This window comes from Myodes glareolus, chromosome 8 (genome assembly GCF_982192425.1).
Source record: "Myodes glareolus chromosome 8, mMyoGla1.1, whole genome shotgun sequence".
NCBI lineage: Eukaryota > Metazoa > Chordata > Mammalia > Rodentia > Cricetidae > Myodes > Myodes glareolus.
The window spans coordinates 58,651,352-58,672,305 of record NC_142033.1 but is presented as its reverse complement, the minus strand read 5'-3'; positions in this window follow the sequence as shown (position 1 = coordinate 58,672,305).

Below are 20,954 nucleotides of genomic sequence, written 5' to 3'. Positions count from 1 at the left end.
GTAATTTTGTCATAAGTAGACCTCTAATTTTTATAACAAGGCACTTTATAATTGTTCAATGAAAGAATTAATTATAAAAATAATCTTGTTTTATTACTGCATGCCTGTAATTCCAGCACGCAGCAGGCTGAGGCAAGAAAACTATTATTTTGAAGTCAGCTTAGCAGAGAGAATCAGCAAGTTTGAGTGTAGTTTGGGCTACACATTTTGGTTCAAAAATGAAATTAAAGGAAAAAGATTGAAAGTGAATATGATCATGATGAGTTTCAATAAACTCTCAAAGAATCAATGAAAATGTAAACAAGAAAAAGAAAATTGATAAAACTGTAACAGTGCACTGAACACTTAGAATGTATGACAGCCCGAAAAGTTAAATGTAAAAACATTACTTTTACAGCATAGATTAGCTTTCTAACACGTACTACAATAATTGACTGAAACATTTTTTGTATTACATTCAATGGTAGACATTTTTGTATATTTTATATTTTGTGTGTTGTTGAATTCACTCTTTCGAAATATACACAATGAGGTACCAATATTATCTCTGTTATTATCACTTAATTTTCCTATTAACAATGAAATTGTTCCTTATTTTGATGGGACAATTAGCATCACAGAGCACCTCAAGCAAAAATATGGAAAAGTAAAACATTTGCTACTAAATGTTTTGTCAACAAAGCATGGATAATTCATACATAAAAGATGAAAAATGTCCTCCAACATTCATTCGCTCTTTATGGGTAATACTGAAATCATGATGTTATCTGGGGAGCTCATATTCTGTGATACTCAGAATTGATTTCACTCATGAACATTGCCTGTTTGAAATAATATGGATATGCATGCTACCTTACTTGCTAATTGATGCGGCCTACACTTTCTTTTGGTAAAGAGGAATGGAAGCATTAATGCAGGTATCTGAGCTAACACTCAATAGCAAAATCATCATTCAAGGTATCCTAGTCTAGCAGGTAAAAAGTTAAGATGAAAAGATAAAAGTATTTTATATGAAATATTCTATATATGTCGGTTAATTCCATTTGAGTTAAGACATCTGCTAGTCCTTTTATTTCTCTGTGAAGTTTCTGTCTGGCAGATCTGTCCAGTGGTAAGTATTAGGTGTTGAAATCTACTGTTAGCGTATGGGGTTTGATGTGTGATTCATTTAAGCTTTAATAATGTTTCTTGTACAAATGTGGGTGCCTTTGTATTTGGGCATAGATGTTTAGAATTGAAACTTCCTCTTGATGGACTTTCCCTGTGATAAATATAAAATGAATTTTTCTATCTCTTTTGATTAATTTTAGTCTGAAGTCTATGTTGTTGGGTATTAGATAGAATAGCTATATCACTTGTTCCTTATGTCCATTTGCTTGGAAAATCCTATTCCAAACTTTTACTCGGAGGTAATGTCAGTCTTTGAGGTTAAGGTAGAGAAAAATGTAGAAGCACAATAAAAATCAATTTTAAAAAGGTATGGTTTTTTTAGGCAGTGAAAGGATGGATCCTATTTTTGTATCCATTCTGATAGCCCGTGTCTTTTGATAGGTGACTTGAGACCATTTATACTAAGAGATATTAATGACTAATTATTGTTAATTCCTGTTATATTTAGTTGTGTTGTTGTTGGTGGCAGTGTTTATGTTTTTCCCTTCTTTGAGGTTTGCTAGTGTGAGGTTATCTGTTGTCTGTGTTTTTGTGGGTGCAGCTAATTGCCTTGGATTGGAGTTTTCCTTCAGTACTTTCTGTAGGAATGGATTTGTAGATAGGTACTGTTTAAATCTGGTTTTGTCATGTAATAAATACCTACTTTTTTCTGTCTACAGTGACTGGGAGCTTTGCTGGGTAGATAAGTCTGGGCTGACATCTGTGGTTTTCTAATGTCGCAATAATATCTGTCCAGGACCTTCTGACTTTCAGAATTTCCATTGAGAAGTCACATGTAATTCTGATTCTGCCTTTATATGTTACTTGGCCTTTTTCCTTTGTAGCTCTTAAAATTCTTTCTTTGTTCTGTATGTTTGGTGTTTTGATTATTGGTAAAAGAATGTTTTTTGTTTGTTTGTTTGTTTGTTTGTTTTGTCTAGTCTATTTGGAAGTTTCCTTCTATGATTTGTTGAATATATTTTCTATGCCTTGGAGCTGGAATTCTTCTCCTTCTATCCCTATTATTTTTAGGTTTGATCTTTTCATTGGTGTCCCAGATTTCCTAGAGGTTTTGGATTTAACACTTTTTGAATGATAAACCTATTTCCTTTATGGCATCTTCAACACCTGAGATTTTCTCTTCCATTTCTTGAATTTTGTTGATTATGTTTGTTTGCATCTGTTTTTCCTGTTTGTTTCCCAAATTCCCTCAGTTTGTTTTCTTTATGTTCTCTATATGAGTTTTCATGTCTTGGATGGTTACCATCACAGGTTTGATTGGTTTTGGTTGTTTGCTTTGGTTTTGGTTTTGGTTTGGTTTTGATTTCTTTTACAGAATTTATTAATTTATCCTAATTTTTGTTGGATTTTTCCTCAAGGAAATTTTTCATTTCCCCTTTAGGGACCTCTGTTATCTTTATAAAGTTATTTTTAAGCTCATTTTCATCTGTTTCATCTGTGTTGGGATGTTCAGGTCTTGCCATTGTATAAGCACTCATTTCTGCTGTTGCCGTATTACTTTTTATGCTGTTGAATGTATTCTTACACTATGGTCTACCCATCTCTTCCTCCAAATGGTACAGGTGGGGTCCGTAGCTCCAGTGGTCATTCTTCCCTTAGGCGCAGTTGTCGCTTCCACCAGGTGCAGCTGGGGTCTATGACTGGTGATTGCTGTCTCTCTGGGTCCAGGTAGTCCACTGGTCACTGGGATGTTTGCCTGGAGAAGGTGCTGCTGCCTGGTTGCTGTGGATATTGTGGGAAGGGGAGGGTGGGGTTTCAAACTAGAGAGCAGGACTCTCTAGCTCAGATATCAGACACTCACCTGCCCCTGCTGGTGAAGGTGGGGCCAGTGGGGCCACTGGGACCTGGGGTAGATGGTGCAGGGGATGGGTTGTATAATTGTTCAACAAGGAAATCTGCTCAACTATGGTCATAGTAGCATTATTTATAATAGCCAGAACCTGAAAACAATTTAGATATTCCTCAACCAAAAAAAATGGACAAAAAATATATAGTCCATTTACACAATGGAATGCTACTCAGCAGTAAAAAACAATGGCATCTTAAAATTTACAAGCAATTGGATGAAAATAGAAAAAAAATATCCTGAGTGAGGTAACCCATACCCAGAAAGGCAAACATGGTATGTACTCACTCACTTATAAGTGGTTATTAGATGTGAAGCAAAACACCAGCTACAATCGATAATTTCAGAGAAACTAAGTTAAAAGTGGGGATCCTAAGAGAAACACACTTGGAGGGCCCCAGGAAAGAAAATAGTTGAGATCTCCTGGGCAAACTGGCAGGGGGTTAGAAGGGAGTGGATGAGGATGGGAACACTAGAAATTAAGAAGACCCAGTTGGGGGAGAAACAGTGGGGGACAGTAATGAAAGAGATATCCTGATAGAGGGAGTCATTATGGGGTTAGGGTGTTAAGAAATTCTCAGAAGTTCACACGGATGACCCCAGTGAAGACTCCTATCAATAGTGGAGAGGGCATCTGAAAGGGCCTTCCCCTTTAATCAGAATAGTGACTACACTAGTCGTCTTAGAACCTATATTCAGCAACCGAAGGAAGCAGAATCAGTGATTCACATCCAAGCACTGGCCTGAGTTTAGGGAGTTCAGTTGAAGAGATGGGAAGGAGTGTCATATGACCAAAGGTGGGGTGGGGGGCTCGAGAATGATTTTGGTTTTCAAAGGAAAACCACAGAGATAGCTGACCTGAGCTAATGGGAGCACACAGATGCTGAACTGAAAACTGGGGAACCTGTATGGGACCAAACTCAATCCTCTGAATGTGGATGACAGTTATATCGTTTGTTCTGTTTGAAACGGGGGGGCTGGCAGAGGCACCAGAACCTATCCCAGGTAGATGAACTACCTTTCTGGAGCCTTTTCACAATAGTGGGATACTTTGCTCAACCTTAATACAGGTGGGAACTGGGGAAAGGACTTAGTCTTGCCTGAAGGTGATACTTCAGACCTTGTTGACTCTCCAGGGAAGGTTTCACCACCTCTGAAAAGTAGTTGGGAAAAGGGAAAGACAGGAGAGGGGGAAAAAAGGAGGAACTAAGGTAGGTATGTGATATGAAAAGTAAATTTTTAATAAAAAAGATGAAAACTCAAATTGCAGTAACTCTAAGATATGTTAAGACTATGTCACCAGACACTTTGCCTCCATGCACAAAGCACAGTTGAGAAGATGTCCCTGCATTCCAAAGAGTTTGCAAAGCAAAACATGATAATCTTGTGGAAAAGATATAGCTGATTTAACTGAAAGTATAATAATTAATTGGTGGAAAAAATAAATTTTTAAGGAAGTGACATTTATGCTAAGGCAATTTAGTAAGGTGAAAACTGAAAATAATTCAAGTAGAGAAATTTTCTGGACAAAGAAATAGAAATAAAAAATGTCCTGGGCTTCTCAGCCTATTTCAGATCATTCAATTGACTGACAAAATATGTGTGTTAAGGTATGGATATAAATTCTCTGACAAAATTGTCTAGATATCAGATACATGAACAAACAATGCCACTGAGTGGACACCATCTCTCTCACCTGTCCAGCACTCTTCTGGCTGATTTCAACCCAGGAGCACGATATAAACCATAAACAAGGTATTTTCACTTTTCCATCATCACTAATAATGGCTTGGTTACTTTTTCAAGGTCAGTGATTTCCTTGTTCCTCTTTGATAAATAATTTAAACTTCATCACATGGCTTTTCATCTGTCATCTGAAATGATGAATTAAAGCTCTTTGGTGCATCAATTAAAAATTGTCTTTATTTGAATAACTGTAGACTAAACCTTTCTTATTCTTGTCTATAAGTTCTGTTTGCAAAATAATGTAGTCTGTTTAGTATTTAGAACATCTCTTTTAGATAAAGCAAATTAAAAGTATAGTTCATGACAGTTCATTAAAGCATATGTGTAAGTCATAGGCTACATGTATTTAACAGCTTAAGAATAACTAGTATTCAGCTTGCATTTTTCTAAATCAGTTTACAAAATACATTTCCTTCGGATAAAGAATTTTCTTCATTTAAAAGGTAAATCTGAATATATGTTTACTGCTAATTTTGTGCTTAAGTGAAAGTGAAGAAAGGTGCTGGAAAAATAATATTAGTATATACTTCATATGTTTATGCTAACAATCTGAATAGAAACAAAAATTATAATTACGATCTATATTGTGCTTATGAAAGCACAGTTTAAGTCAAGTGTAAGATATTTGTGGAGCGGTGGTGGCACACACCTTTACTCCCAACAATGAGAAGGCAGAGACAGGCTGAATTCTGTGAGTTCAAGGCCAGTATGGTTTACAGAGTCAGTTTCAGGAAATTGCTTCAAAGCTACAGAGAAACCTGTCTTGAATAAAAAAAGTAAAATACTTTTATTATGGAATAATAATGCTGTGCATTAAGAATCTGCAAGAAGAGCAACATTGTCCTAAGTTGCATTAAGTGTTAGAGTGGAAAATAAGTGATTAATTTAAATTCTTCAATTATTTTTGCTACTTTTTGAAGTGCGTATTGATTTCAGTTATACGATATTACTTATTTGCTGCTACATTTAAGGAAAAATTCAATTTTAGATATGCTAGGAATTTTATAAAAAGTATGGGTAATGAAACAATAAACATAAATAAAGATAAAGATCTCAGTAGATATGGTGGAAAATAATGAGGGACAGAAACCTCAAGTCAGAGTATAAATCTATCAAAACGAGTACATACGAAACTAGACAGTGCCAAAATTAAATGATGTACTATTGCTTTGAACTATGTGAAGCTCCATCTATCCTTTATCATTTAGTTTTAGAGATTCACAACAGTTTGCTAAGTTACAAAGAGTTATTAAAGAATTTAATTAATTCTTAATTAAATTAAGAATTAAATTCTTAAATATTAAGAATATGAGTGAAATGGAGATGATGCAATGACTGCATCATTTCTCTGTGTGACAATGCTGGCTGCACTGGAACTAGCTCTGGAGACCAGGCTGGCTTCCGCGTCACAAATATCTGCCTGCTTCTGCTGGCCTTGAAGGTGTTCACCACCTGACCGGCTCTAATAAAGTTCTACAGCTCTTAATCCAATATTCCCATTTTAAAGAAGTGCTTTCGTAGAAAGATATAAATGATCACATCAAATATATCATAATAAGCACAGTGAATTTATATATTAGGAAACAAATAACATCTGATAAAGTTATAAAGATTATATATATGTACGTATATATGAAATAATCTTACACATTTTAATTGAAAAAAATTAAAAAATTGTTGAAAGCAATGTTAACAAATGACTAACATTTAACAAAATAGAAATAAGGTAGAAAACTATGATTCTCCAATGATCTTTAACTACAATAAAAATTGTCTTATTTGAAAGTCAGATTCTCAAATAAATACATTTATAACACAACCCCTATAGCTGAAGCCTGGGAACATCATGGAATGCGTGCGGGAAGATTGTAAAAGATCAGGACAGGATGTCTGCTTTGAGATTGTGTCTTGTAAAAAGGGAGGGTGGCACTGATTTACTTGTCACCAGCACTGACAAACTACAAGTTGTCCTTGTAAATTGTGCATTTGAGCTGGGAACAGAATGCAGTCAGGACATTAGGTATTTGTCTGGCTTCATTCCAAATATCTGAAATGTTATTGTGCTTCAATCTATGTCATTAGCATTTGCAAGAGAAGAAAATAACATAGAAAAGAAAGTTTTAAAATCATTTTAAATACAAGATGTATAGGAATGAATGCATATATATGCATATACACAGTTACCCATATCAGTCCACAATATTTATATATCACGTGTGTTATTTTAACAGAGAGGTCAGATGACAGATGGAAGTTCATTCTTCATTGCCCAGAAGACAGCTCTCTATACCATGGCTTGCCAGGAGAACATGAGTCATCTGTTTTTACTTCTACTCACTTACAGGGATCACTATTGGGGAGATGGGGTGGAGTGTACCATGTGGATGATGGGATACTACTTGCAGTTTTCTTAAATGCTTGCTATCTGATTTTTCTTGTCAATCATCTTGTGGATCTTTCTCAAATGTCATGAGCTAACCCAACCATGAGGATGCTAAAAAGCCTTTGTAACTGCTATAAATATTATGCCAACCATGTTATTATACTTAAGCCTCAACTTAGTCAAATAAACGATAAATAATAAATTATCTTTAGCTTTCTTAGAGGAAGCCAAAATTTGTTATTTCTGATTATTTTTTCTCCACAAAACCTGAAATCATAATATTAGTACCAGAGAGCCCTTTCTTTTCATGTGATAGAATAACACACAGTTTTGTTGCTCAAACCGAAATCATGGGACAGAATTACTATTAACATTATCAACAAAGAATGTCAGCTAAGGGACGAGAAAACATAGCAGTGATTAAAGTTCTTGCAGTTTACGAATCAAGGACAGAATATCATCCCAGCCCCTATGTAAAATGTGATTTTGTAGTGTGCCTCTGTCACTTCTGTGAGGAGAAGCAGTGATAGTAGGACCCCTGGGGAATTCTGGTCATAGGTCCTAGTTCAATGATAGACTGTGTGTCTATAAACTAAAGTAGAGAACGATCAAGAAATACTTCACTTAACCTCCACGCCCATATCACATGCATAGACATTTTCATGCACCTGCAAGCAAGTGTGTCTAAGCATGTGCATGTGCACATATTCTTGAAAGAGTTTCAGGTAAGCTTTATAGTCAGAAGGCACATTTAAATGCCGGAGATACAGCTCAGAGGTTAAAGTGCTTGCCTAGTAGATACGAAAACCTAGGCTCAATGCTGAGCACCTGACAGACCAGATGGGGTGGAGCATGCCTGAGATCCCAATACCAAAGGGGTGAAGGCAAGATACTCAGTTACATGGTGAGTTTGTGACCAGGCCAGTATACTTACTATCTGGCCACAAAAAAATAAAAATATCTCACTTGAATTAGCAAGTGGAGTCCTTGGTTGGCATGGGTACAAACATGTAAGGGACTCAGTGCCTCAAGCTCATGGGAATGGCAAAGCCTTCATTCCAGGATCAGGAGCAGAGGGTGGCAAGGGCTTCTTCTGGTCCTACTCCAAGTATTGACTGGGTGTACAAATGATTGCAAATGATTAACCAGTGTACAAAAACTGGCAAGTTCAGCTTCCTCTTCCCAAATGTTCATAGCTTAAGACTGCTCACCCACAGTCTCTTCCAACTGTGGTTAGCCAACTCTTTCCCCCTGTAATGTACATAGTTTAGGTTCTGGGTTGTGCAATTGGGACCCTCCATCAGAGAGCATAGCTAAAATGATCCCATCTTTTTCTGTGTATGTGTCTGTCCATTTTATTTTTTTTTAATTCAGTAATCACCGCGTCAGTTTCCCAGGATCAAGCTACTCAAGGTGCAGCAATATATTCTTCTATTGAATGGGCTTAAAATATGGCAATTTTATTATTACTAGTGATTCATAACACAAATAAATTTAGCCTTTAGACAAATTAAAATGCTGTTATCTTACTCCAAAGAGCAAAACTACACTGCCTTTTATAATTTTCTCTTACAAAGAGGGAAAAAATTAAGATCTCTTACATTTCATTACTGTTGAAGGCATATTGTCACTAAATGTCTTAATTTAGTCAAAGCTCACTGAGCACTTATTATGAGCCAGGTATCACTCCATTTACCAGAGATATGAACCTTATGTAAAGTGGCCCGAACCCGTGACTTGTCTTTCATTCTAGTGTACATACTACATGTACAATATATAGCTTCATTGCCTGTTCTACTGAAGAATAGAGAAGAGAGAAAAACTGCCATGTATGTGTGGGTGTATGTGTGTGGTGTGTGTGTGTTTGTGTGTGTGTGTTTGTGTGTGTTTGTACACATCTAATCTTGTATGTAGTGGGTAAGGATATATACAGTTTTGGGAGAAGTTTCATACAGTCTTTTATAGAATGGGTGGAGACGCATGTAATCTCATAAGGGTCTGTCTGAAAAAGCATCACAGAAAAGGCTACCAGCAAAGAACTGAAGCCCAAGAGAAGGGAGGCTCTGAGGACATCTGCGGGAGAGCAGTTCAGGTAGTAGGGTAGAAACAAATGGGAGGGTCACATTTACTATCATAATTCATCGTCAATTTAAAGTTTTTTTCTAAGAAAATATTAAACACCACAATGTCTTCTAATACAGATCTTATAATAGGGATAATTTAGTTTAAAATGGTGAAAACAAGCTTTGCTGGTATTTTTGTTTTTTTTTTTTTTTTTAGAGATTTGTTTCTCTATTTAACAAATGTACTTCTTTACATTGCTTTCAATACTCTCCGGTAGAAATAAAGTCTCAGGAGCTTAAAACCTGTCAGGTTCACTGCACTTGACTTGAAGCTTCACACACTGATCATCTTCATGAATTTCACTCCCTGTCCCCTTTAACATTTGATTTTTACAAGAGAATTGAAATTTCCCTTAAGAATTAGCAAGAGATACTGTGAGCAGTGGACAAATCACTGGGTTTTCAGTTGAAAACTCTCTCTCTCTCTCTCTCTCTCTCTCTCTCTCTCTCTCTCTCTCATTTTCTTCAAAATTACTGAGCATTTTGTTGTAACTTTGTATCATCTCCAAAGGCCTATAATTTCCACCAATAAAGTTAGCCCATAATATTAAATAACAATCGGTGAGCAATTATAGTGCATTTATCTTCGTTTCTTTTCTGAAAGATTCTGTAGGACACGTTGAATATAAAGGAAAATAAAGGCAGAATAAATTAGAGACTGAATTCAGATTGCTAAGTACCCACTAAAGAGTAAACCTCACTTCAATATGATATGATCCTGTGACTACGGTAAGGTAAACACCACACTATCGCTCAGCTTGCATCTATTAAAAATGAAATGAACCCTTGGAAACATCAGATGGCTTGCATACTGCCTAAAGTGCAAATGTTCTCAGTCTACCGATTCTCTCTCAATCTGCTGCTTATAATTCACCCTGACTGAATTAGCAGGCTGTTTCCCCTAGTCAGTCCCACTCCAGATAGAACATGGAGGAAAGCAAAAGCTTTGCTGCCTTGCTGAAAACAAGCCATACATATTCATGGTGCAAACAGCAAATCATTTACCAAATTGTGGATAGTAAATACAAATTAACCCTGCAACAAAAGGTGGAATATTTGCATTTTCAAGACTTAGATCTCGGTGGGACTAATTAGATGATCAGTAGGAATTACAGTTATCATGAATACAACCTGGCTGTAGAGTGGGTGAGTGATGCTTGTTGCTAGGGGGCTGCAGTAGTAATTAGTTTTCATTTCTTCATAGTTCTTCAAGAGTGCTGCATAAATTGATAGATTAAAACTTTCTATGGATATATTTTCCAAACTATTTAAAGCTCGGTAACTACAATAGTTTCTGAGAATGTGTGTTTGCTCAACAAAATAGCAACAAAGAAAATAATGGATGACCTAGAAGACCCTCCAATGGTATCCCTCTGTCCATCCCTGTTGTTCTCTCAATGGATGGGCTACTCAGCATTCCTTTCCTATGGAATGCAACAGCCTGTCAACTTCTTCTCTAGCTCAGCATTTGATTGGTTCTTCTCTGGTTCATTTCCGAAGTGCTGTCACAATGGATTTTCCAAGACCCAAATATTATCAAGTCAGATCAGTTAGAGCATCCTGCCCCGCCTTTTGGATAAAATCCAATCTTCTTAGCTTGCACAGATAATCGTGGCCCTGCCTTCTCTCCAGACTCATCTCCTGGCACCCCATCTGTCAACACTTTGGACCAAGAGTTAATTCTGTGCCAACTGTGGTTCCGACACTACACATTTCATTCTCTACAGTCCAGCCTGATTAAATCATGCCCAGTTCCTATTTGCCCTGGGGTACCAATAGTTCCTCTGCATTTTTCACATTGTTCTTTCTCTTGCAAAACGCTTATTTCTCCTTCTTGCTAGTTTCTTATGCATTAGGACTTACCTTAGGCATCAAATCTTTGGAAAGATCTTCCTGATTTTATTTTGTCCCGTATCCTGTTACAGCCATTTGTATCATACTGGTTCCATAATCGCTATGCATGTAGACCAACCCTTAACATCTTCTCCTGTTTTCTTCTTCTCTTAGAATGCCTCTTCTTTAAAGCAAAATGGTTAATAGATTCTGTAGCACACAATCAATATGAAGTGAATATGCACTAAATGAAAAGAAATACCGTAGAGGATGATGTTGGGCTTTGCAGAATATTAAAGTATGTCATCTGTGACACCTAAATTCATCAAGGAAGTTTTAGTTTATTAATAACATAGGTTGAACAACAGAAAATTTATATTTTCTCTTATTGCATCCTATTAAATGATCTTGGGAATTTATTTCAAATTTTAATATATCCTGTCATGAAGAATCAATCCTTGTAGTTTTATTTGACACTCTTTGAAATTAAAAAGCTTTAAAAATTAATACATCACACCTAATAATTGACCCACTTTAAAGACAATTGGGATATTTTCTGTGGTACCCCCTCCTCTACCCCAAAAACAACAACAAAGAACAACAGCTGGGGGTGAATCAGCAGGCACAGTTTGGGGAGAAGAGAAACCAAGGACCACATCATATAAAGACATGATATCTTAAGTCAAAAGTCAGGTAACTTTACCAACTCAGGACCAACAAAACAGACACAGAGGTCAAGTCCACACAAGGACCTGTTTATGGTTTTGTTTTTTGGGTTTTTTGTTTTTGTTTTGTTTTGTTTTTTGTTTTGGTGGTCATTTGTTTTAACATGTTTTAGTGTTTGTACTGGAAATTGTTATTGTGAGCCAATGTAAGACCAGACCAATGGCAATCCTTGCTTGAAAGGTTGAACCAGGAAGATTGAAAGTTCAGGGATATTCTCTGCAACAATGTGAGTCCAAGGTCACCTAAATTTCTTAGAAAAGGCTTGTCTTAATATACTAAGTGAATAAAGGGTCAGGGACATAATTCAGTGGTATAATTCTCTAAATTCAATCAGACAGAGAGACAGACAGACAGACAGACAGACAGAGACAGAGAGACAGGGACATAGACAGAGACTGAGACAGAGACAGTGCTGTAACACAAACTCTACCCATTTTTTTGTCTCTTTTTACTATTCAAGTAAATATTTAATATCTGGCTTTTCACAGAACTAGTTTGTAAAACTCTAATTACCTAATATTAATTTGAACATAGACTATGAATAAAATAGATAATAAAGATACAACTACCCACTGCTGTGTTTCTACAGTAGAGTAACAGAAACTACAATAAACTGACAAATAGTCATCACCAATGCTCAAAAAATTAAAGTTTTTACTGTCATCCTGTTACTCTAAATAATTTATTCACAAAAAATTTAAAATTTAAATTTAAAAAGTCATCATAAAAACTACTATATATATATATATACATTCCTAGAAATAAATCTCCTTTTAAAACTCCACTAATGTCCTATGGTTTTGTGAAGGAATTTGATTGGTTATTGATGATCTGAATACATATTAAGATATTCTTAGTAAATTAACAAACAAAAATGAAAGTCAAAGAAACTTTGCATTTTAACCATCCCTTTCTAGACACCGATACAAATACAGGGTTTGTTTTTAATTAACTGCTCTTCTGACAACCACTGTGGAAAAGGATGTATATGTGATATCCCATGTTAACTTCGGAGCTTGGTTCATCTAAATTACCTCTATGATCAAGAGTGCTCCCAATCTACTCAGTCCTCTTTACAGAAGGTGTGTTCATCTAACCCAGGCCTCAAATCTATTATCAGTGATAACTGGATATCGATTTGTTAAAATTTGAAGAAACCAGACCAAGAACCAAAGGTTACTTTAGCAAGTGACTTCAAAGTCACTGAGGTTTATAAACATGAAAATTACATCTTGAATAAAAAGACGTTCAGAACTCGAGTGACAAAATGAGTTTCAAATTCTATAGTGCATTCTGCTCATGTTCGTAAGGAAATGGAAGTGTATATAATGGAGTATATAATTGAAACAATTATGATGTGTGAAGTTCTAAGTGGAATATATGGAAATGATCTGTTTCTAATAGCCCTTAATTTGGGTGTCAGCATTAAAGTTGGCAAGGACCCCTCAGCTCTAAAAGTCTTTTCTGACCTTGTTCTCATTTCTCCTCTATTTAATTGTCCCTCCTCCACATCTCTATCTAAGAATAAAACTAAAGCAGATGGATAGGTCCAATGATTTACAAAGCTGTGTACCCTAGACATATGTCACGTCTCTCCGTGAGGTTCTACTGTATAAATACAACACTTATATCACAATTTGATAAATTAGCATAGTGTATTAGTTATTTCTCTCTTGGATATGACAAAAATGTCTAACAAAAATAACATAAGGATAGAAAAGTTAATTTGTGCTCGAAGTATCATGGCTCATGATGGATTCAATACAGCATTGCAAGGACGTCATGACAGCAAATCTTCAGGCAACTGTTTCCATTGCATCTGCAATGAGGAAACAGAGAGATAAATGCTGACAGTCAGCTTGCTTTCTCCCTTTTGTTCAGTCTTGTACCAGAGACCCAGTAATATCATCACACCTATTAAATATGTATCTCCCAACACCAATTAACTCCACATAGAATGTCTTCATGGACATAACGGAGGTTTATCTTCTAGATGAATCTGGAACCTATAAATTGCATGATCAACATTAACTATCCCAAGACACTATCTAATTCTGTAACAAGATAGAAGTTTAGAAGGGTTGAAGTATACATTCACATTAGATTATACTGTCATAGTTTAGATATGGTTGGAAAGTAGAAATCACACTTTTGGAGCTGGAGAAATGGCTCAGTTTTAAGACTACAATTTCAGTGGGTCTAAGTTAGGTGTGTAACATACTCTTCAGGTGGCTCACAACAGTAGTAGAGTGTACATAAATACAGTACCTCAAAAAAACCCTGAAAGTATGTTTTGTGGTAATCCTAATCAGTATTTCAAGAAGGTGCCTTAGTGTTTCTTGTGTGTATGTGTGGTATATGTATGTTCAAGTATGTTCACATGTGTATATGTGTTGGTGTATAATTGCATACTTGTTATTGCGGATGAGTATGCTTGTATATATAGAATTCATGGGTCAAGATGAGTGATTTTCTTTCATCCTTTTTGACCTCCTGGACTCAACTCAGTTGATGATCAGTTAAATTAAGGAGTCCACCATTCCTCATCCTCCAGGACTGGGGTTGCACCCACAAGATATACTCAAATTTGGATGTGGTGATGGAGAGTTAACTCAGTACCTCATGTTTGTGCAGGTAGGACTTTAATCAGTGAGTCCTCTCCCTATTCTGGTCAGTATTTCTTTGTCTGGATCTTTGACCTCTCCTTTTCAGTGTTCAATTCTTATTTTGGCTTGAAGTCAAATGCATAAAATGATTCCCTCATTCCTATAAGGTTGACAATGAATTTCTTCTCTAGTGTGAACTCTAAATGATGCAGGTATCTAGAACTCACAGAACAATGACGTGAATAGAGGAAATCAGCCAAAGCCCATGTTTGGTAGATTGCTACTTTCTGATATTTTTATGTATATTGGTAACTCAGACTATTTAAACACAACACTAAGACAATATACACTCCTTAACTCTGTAGAAAAAGCCAAAATAAAACACGCCTAGTTCAAGTCCTCAAATTCCTGAACAGTGATGTAATATCCACAGTTAATTATAAGATAGGGCATAAGGCGCTAAACATCATTGAAAAATGGAGATAGATTGCATAGACCACCACAGATAGAAGAAATGTTATAAAACATGGTACCTATAGTTGGTTGTTTTTACTTGTGCCCACCACCAATCTCCAACTCAATCACACATTTATTCTTTCTAATAATTGCCTGACTTTAGCTGGGCTTGATTCCAGCCAACATTTCCTAACTTAAATTAGCCTGTCTACCTTTTGTCTTTGGGATACCTTTTTCTATTTCTCTTTATCTTTCTTTACTTCTTAGTCCTTGGATGGCTTGCTGTGTGACTGGGTGAGCAGCCCCTGGATTCCTCTTCCTTCTCTCACTTCTTGATCCCTCTTCCCATATTTCTACTTCTATTTGTTCTTTCTACCTTCCAGCCCTGCTTATCCTTTCTCCTACCTCACTATTGGCCATCAGCCCTTTATTAAGCCAATCGTGTGTTTTAGTCAGGCACAGTAACACAGCTTCACAGAGTTAAACAATTGCAATATAAAATAACACAACACATTTTTGCATCATGAAAAAATGTTCCACAGCATAAAAAAATGGAAAAAGTCTTAAAATAATATTCCACAACAGTACCCTCATGGAAAGACACAACCTCAGCAATGACAAAGTGAGTAAAGTACATGGACCTGGAAATAAAAATATTAATAGGGAAGTAATAGGTGACATGGTGCCATTTCTGTCTTTCAGAAAATGGACTTGGATTTCTATAACCGAAAAAGTAACATTGGTGGGGAAATATGGCTGGGCTACAATTTGAGTTCTAAAAGCTGTGATGACAAAGGCTTTGAGAAGAGGAGACACACATCACTATGGAAACAGTTGAACTCGAAAGCTGTATTAAAATTGTGTATTGAATACAGAGAAGTCAAAAAGAAGAAAAATGGGAAGAAGATGAGAAAGGATCAGGAAAAAGAGAAGAGGAAAAGATAATGAGAGTAGATTTTCACAACAATTTTTCTCACAATTCATATACAAAATAAGAACATTTAAGGAGAAGGATAGGCAATCAAAAATGCCGTGCAGGAACACAAGACTTCCATATACAAGACTCCCATGCTAGCACTAAAGTCAGAGTGATTTTTCAAGCTAAATGCATCCTGTAAGTAGTCTTACATCTGGATTCACAAGAGTCTCATATCAAGATAGAAAAATGGGTGGATCCCAATAAAAAGCAAGAGGTTAGATGTGTGGGAAGACCTGAGAAAGCAAGATCTAAAAGATTCAGTGAAATTGTTGAGATTTTAGAATGCAGTGAGTCATGGGTTGGACCTAAAAGTAAAGTTGATAAGTACTCTAGAGAGTTGGGTTGTCCCAGACCTCTCTGTCGATAGATAGATAGATAGATAGATAGATAGATAGATAGATAGATAGATAGATAGATGATAGATAGATAGATAGATAGATAGATAGATAGATAGATAGATAGATGATAGATGGATGGCTGGGTGCTAGATAGATAGATAGATAGATAGATAGATAGATAGATAGATAGATAGATAGATAGATAGATGAGATATATCAAAGGTCCTATCCACTGAATATTCTACTTATGTTCTGCCCTTTCCTCATCCCAACAATTTCCAGGGTCTCTATGATTATTATCCCCATCAAGTAATGAGAAAAAGGAGTCTTACAGTGGTCACATTACTTCAAGAAAATCACACAGCATGATAAAATCTAAGATAACATAAAACCAAGGTCTTGTGATTCCCTAAATAGCATCTAAATCATCACTTCAGCATGAGATGGAAACAGTTGCATTCACTTGGGATTCCTTTATCCTCCTTAGCTCTGCATATATAAGAACCAGATTATTTTTGGAACACTGCACAAAACCTAAAATCTGATATGAATTTCTTCAGGGTTATTTTGTAGAGATTTTTTTTCCCTCAAATGAAACAAAGCTGTTGTATCACCATTATTCTCCATTAGGCCTTTGGTAAGGGACTCCCCAGCTGTCACTCATGATGTCACCCATTCTTATTAAGACAAGTGTTTCAAATTAGAAATTAACATCTTTGACATGTTAGAGTGGTACATGCTAACTCCAGCCCAGGATTTTAAATAGAAAAATATGCCATTAATGTGACCTAATAGACAAGAGAAATAATGCTTTTCCTGTCCCTTCATCCACTACAGAAAAAAATACTTGCTGCACATTTGCTAAAATAAATAAAAAAGTTAAATTGAAATTGAAAAATATAATTCAGTTAACAATAAGTTTAGTTAAACATTATAAGTATGGATTTTTAAGAGGTGCCTTGATATGTGATCTGTCTATATCACAGTGTAGAAGGCTTGCTATTGAAGGTCTCTTTTAGATTATGCTTATTCAGCATGAGAGTTTGGCTTAAAGCCAAAGGAATAGGAATACACACTAAAAATGGCATACCTGGCATAATGAAGGGAAATTCTAGAATTGTTATTGAACTACAGAGGGTGAGTTGCTTGGATATTGAGGATTACTCTATTACTCAGTTTTCTTCTGTAGAAAATCATAGCAATTGTTGGGAATATAAAAATGCAACAAACTACTTATTTTACCTGAAAGCTTATTAGTAAGCATTTTATGCTGTCCATGTCTCTGCTTGTCCCTATTTACATATGTTACTTTTCATGTTTTTTTTTTATTTTTTTATTTGAGCAAATTTTAGTCACTTTAATTTCTTTTTTTTTTATTTTTTATTTTTTTTTAGTAAATTTTATTAAATTATAAAAGTTTCCATTTCCACCCCCCCCTCCCAACACCCTCCCACTCCCCCTACTCCCCCTCCTCCTCCCTCTTCGTCCCCCAGGGCAGTCAGGGTTTCCTGCCCTGTGGGAAGTTCCAGTTCCTTCCCCCTCCCTCCAGGTCCAGGAAGGTGAGTGTCCAAACAGACTGGATCCCCAAAATCCATTATATGTAGAGGAAACAGGTCCCAGTGTCGTAGTCAATGGCTTTTCAGAAAGACTTCGGGTCAGCCACAGTCAGAGAATCCGGCCAAATTCGGAGAGTCTGGTTAGATCACGTCCTCTTTCAGTCCCAGTCCAACTGGCCTTGGTAAACTCTCATCAGATCCGTTCCCTTGTATCAGTGGGTGATGGCATCCCTCGCAGTACTGATTTCGTTTTTCATGTTCTTCCTCCTTCTGCTCCTCATTTGGACCTCGGGGGGCTCAGTCCCGTGCTGCAATGTGGGTTTCCGACTGTATCGCCGTCCTTCGTCAGATGCAGGATCTATGGTGATAAGCAAAATATACATCAGTATGGACATGGGCCACGGCCGATTCAGGCACCCACTCCTCTGTCCAGAGAGCAATCTGGGGGATCTCTCCTTGGACCTGGGATCCCATATATACTCAAGTCTCCTGTAAACCCTAAAATGGGTCCCTTAGTTGAAATATAATCTTCCCTGATCCCTTGTTCATCCTTCCTCCCCCCCCCCCCCCATCCCAGGCCACCAAGCTTTCCCCTTTCTTCCCCTACTCCCTTCTCTCTAACCTTCTCCCCTTCCATCGACCCTCCCTCCCCCCCCCCCCCATGCACCAGAGGTTACCTGGGACTCTTGTCTATTTCCTACCTCCTGGTGGATAGCTAAATAATCTTCATCAGGTTCATCTTCTTATTTAGCTTCTCTAGGATCACGAATAATAGGCTCAAAGACCTTTAATTATGGTTAGAATCCACTTATGAGTGAATACATACCGTGTTCCTCTTTTTGGGTCTGGCTTACCTCACTCAGTAAAGCGTTTTCTATTTCCATCCATTTGCATGCAAAATTCAAGATGTCATTGTTTTTTACCGCTGAGTAAAACTCTAATGTGTATATGTTCCACACCTTTTTTAACCATTCTTCTATTGAGGGGCACCTAGGCTGTTTCCAGGTTCTGGCTATTACAAATAGTGCTGCTATGAACATAGTAGAACAAATGCTTTTGTAGTATGATCGGGAATCTTTAGGGTATATTCCCAAGAGTGGAATTGCTGGGTCCTGAGGGAGGTTGACTCCCAGTTTCCTGAGAAACCGCCACACTGATTTCCACAGTGGCTGCACGAGTTTGCATTCCCACCAACAATGGATGAGTGTTCCCCTCACCCCACATCCTCTCCAGCATAGGATATCATTGGTGTTTTTGACTTTAGCTATTCTGACAGGTGTAAGATGGTATCTCAAAGTGGTTTTGATTTGCATTTCCCTGATCGCTAAGGAGGTTGAGCATGACCTTAAGTGTCTTCTGGCCATTCGAAGTTCATCTGTTGTGAATTCTCTGTTAAGTTCAGTACCCCATTTTTTAATTGGGTTAATTAGAGTTTTAGTGCCTAGTTTCTTGAGTTCTTTGTATATTTTGGAGATCAGACCTTTGTCTGATGAGGGGTTGGTGAAGATCTTCTCCCAGTCAGAAGGCAGCCTTTTTGTCCTACTGACAGTGTCCTTTGCTTTACAGAAGCTTCCCAGTTTCAGTAGATCCCATTTATTCATTGTTTCTCTTATTGTCTGTGCTGCTGGGGTCCTGCTTAGGAAGAGGCCTCCTGTGCCTAAATCTTGTAGACTACTTCCCACTTTCTCTTCTATCAGGTTCAAAGTGGACGGATTAATGTTGATGTCTTTAATCCATTTGGACTTGATTTTTGTGCATGGTGATAGATATGGATCTACTTTCATTTTTTTACAGGTGGACATCCAGTTATGCCAGCAAAATTTGTTAAAGATGCTGTCCTTCTTCCATTGTATACCTTTAGCTCCCTTGTCGAAAATTAGGTGTTCATAAGTTTGTGGGTTAATATCTGGGTCTTCTATTCGATTCCATAGGTCGACTTCTCTGTTCTTATGCCAATACCAAGCTGTTTTCAATACTGTAGCTCTATAATAGAGTTTGAAGTCAGGGATGGTAATGCCTCCAGAAGTTCTTTTATTATATAAGATTGTTTTGGCTATCCTGGGTTTTTTGTTTTGCCATATAAACTTGATTATTGTTCTCTCAAGGTCTGTGAAGAAGTTTGATGGGATTTTGATGGGGATTGCATTGAATCTATAGATTGCTTTTGGTAGAATTGCCATTTTTACTATGTTGATTCTCCCAATCCAAGAGCAGGGGAGGTCTTTCCATTTTCTGGTATCCTCCTCAATTTCTTTCTTCAAAGACTTAAAGTTTTTGTCAAATAGGTCTTTCACTTCCTTGGTTAGAGTAACCCCAAGATATTTTATGCTATTTGTGGCTATCATGAAAGGTGATGCTTCTCTGATTTCCCTCTCTGCTTCTTTATCCTTTGTGTATAGGAGGGCCACTGATTTTTTGGAGTTGATCTTGTATCCTGCCACGTTACTAAAGGTGTTTATCAGCTGTAGGAGTTCTTTGGTAGAGTTTTTGGGGTCACTTATGTAAACTATCATATCGTCAGCAAATAACGAAAGTTTAACTTCATCCTTTCCAATTCGAATCCCCTTGATCTCCTTATGTTGTCTTATTGCTATTGCTAGAACTTCAAGCACTATATTGAAGAGGTATGGAGAGAGTGGACAGCCTTGTCGCGTTCCTGATTTTAGTGGAAAGGCTTTGAGTTTCTCTCCATTCAGTTTGATGTTAGCTGTCGGCTTGCTGTATATTGCTTTTATTATATTTAGGTATGATCCTTGTATCCCCAGTCTCTCCAACACCTTTATCATAAATGGGTGTTGAATTTTGTCAAATGCTTTTTCAGCATCCAATAAAATGATCATATGGTTTTTTTCTTTCAGTTTATTTATATGATGGATTACATTGATAGATTTGCGTATGTTGAACCAGCCCTGCATCTCTGGAATGAAGCCGACTTGATCATAATGGATAATTTTTCTAATGTGCTCTTGGATTCGGTTTGCCAGTATTTTATTGAGAATTTTCGCGTCGATGTTCATGAGTGAGATTGGCCTGTAATTCTCTTTCTTGGTTGTGTCTTTGTGTGGTTTTGGTATTAGGGTAACTGTAGCTTCATAAAAGGAGTTAGGCAATGACTCTTCTGTTTCTATATTGTGGAATACGTTAAGGAGTATAGGTATTAGCTCTTCCTGGAAGTTCTGGTAGAATTCTGCA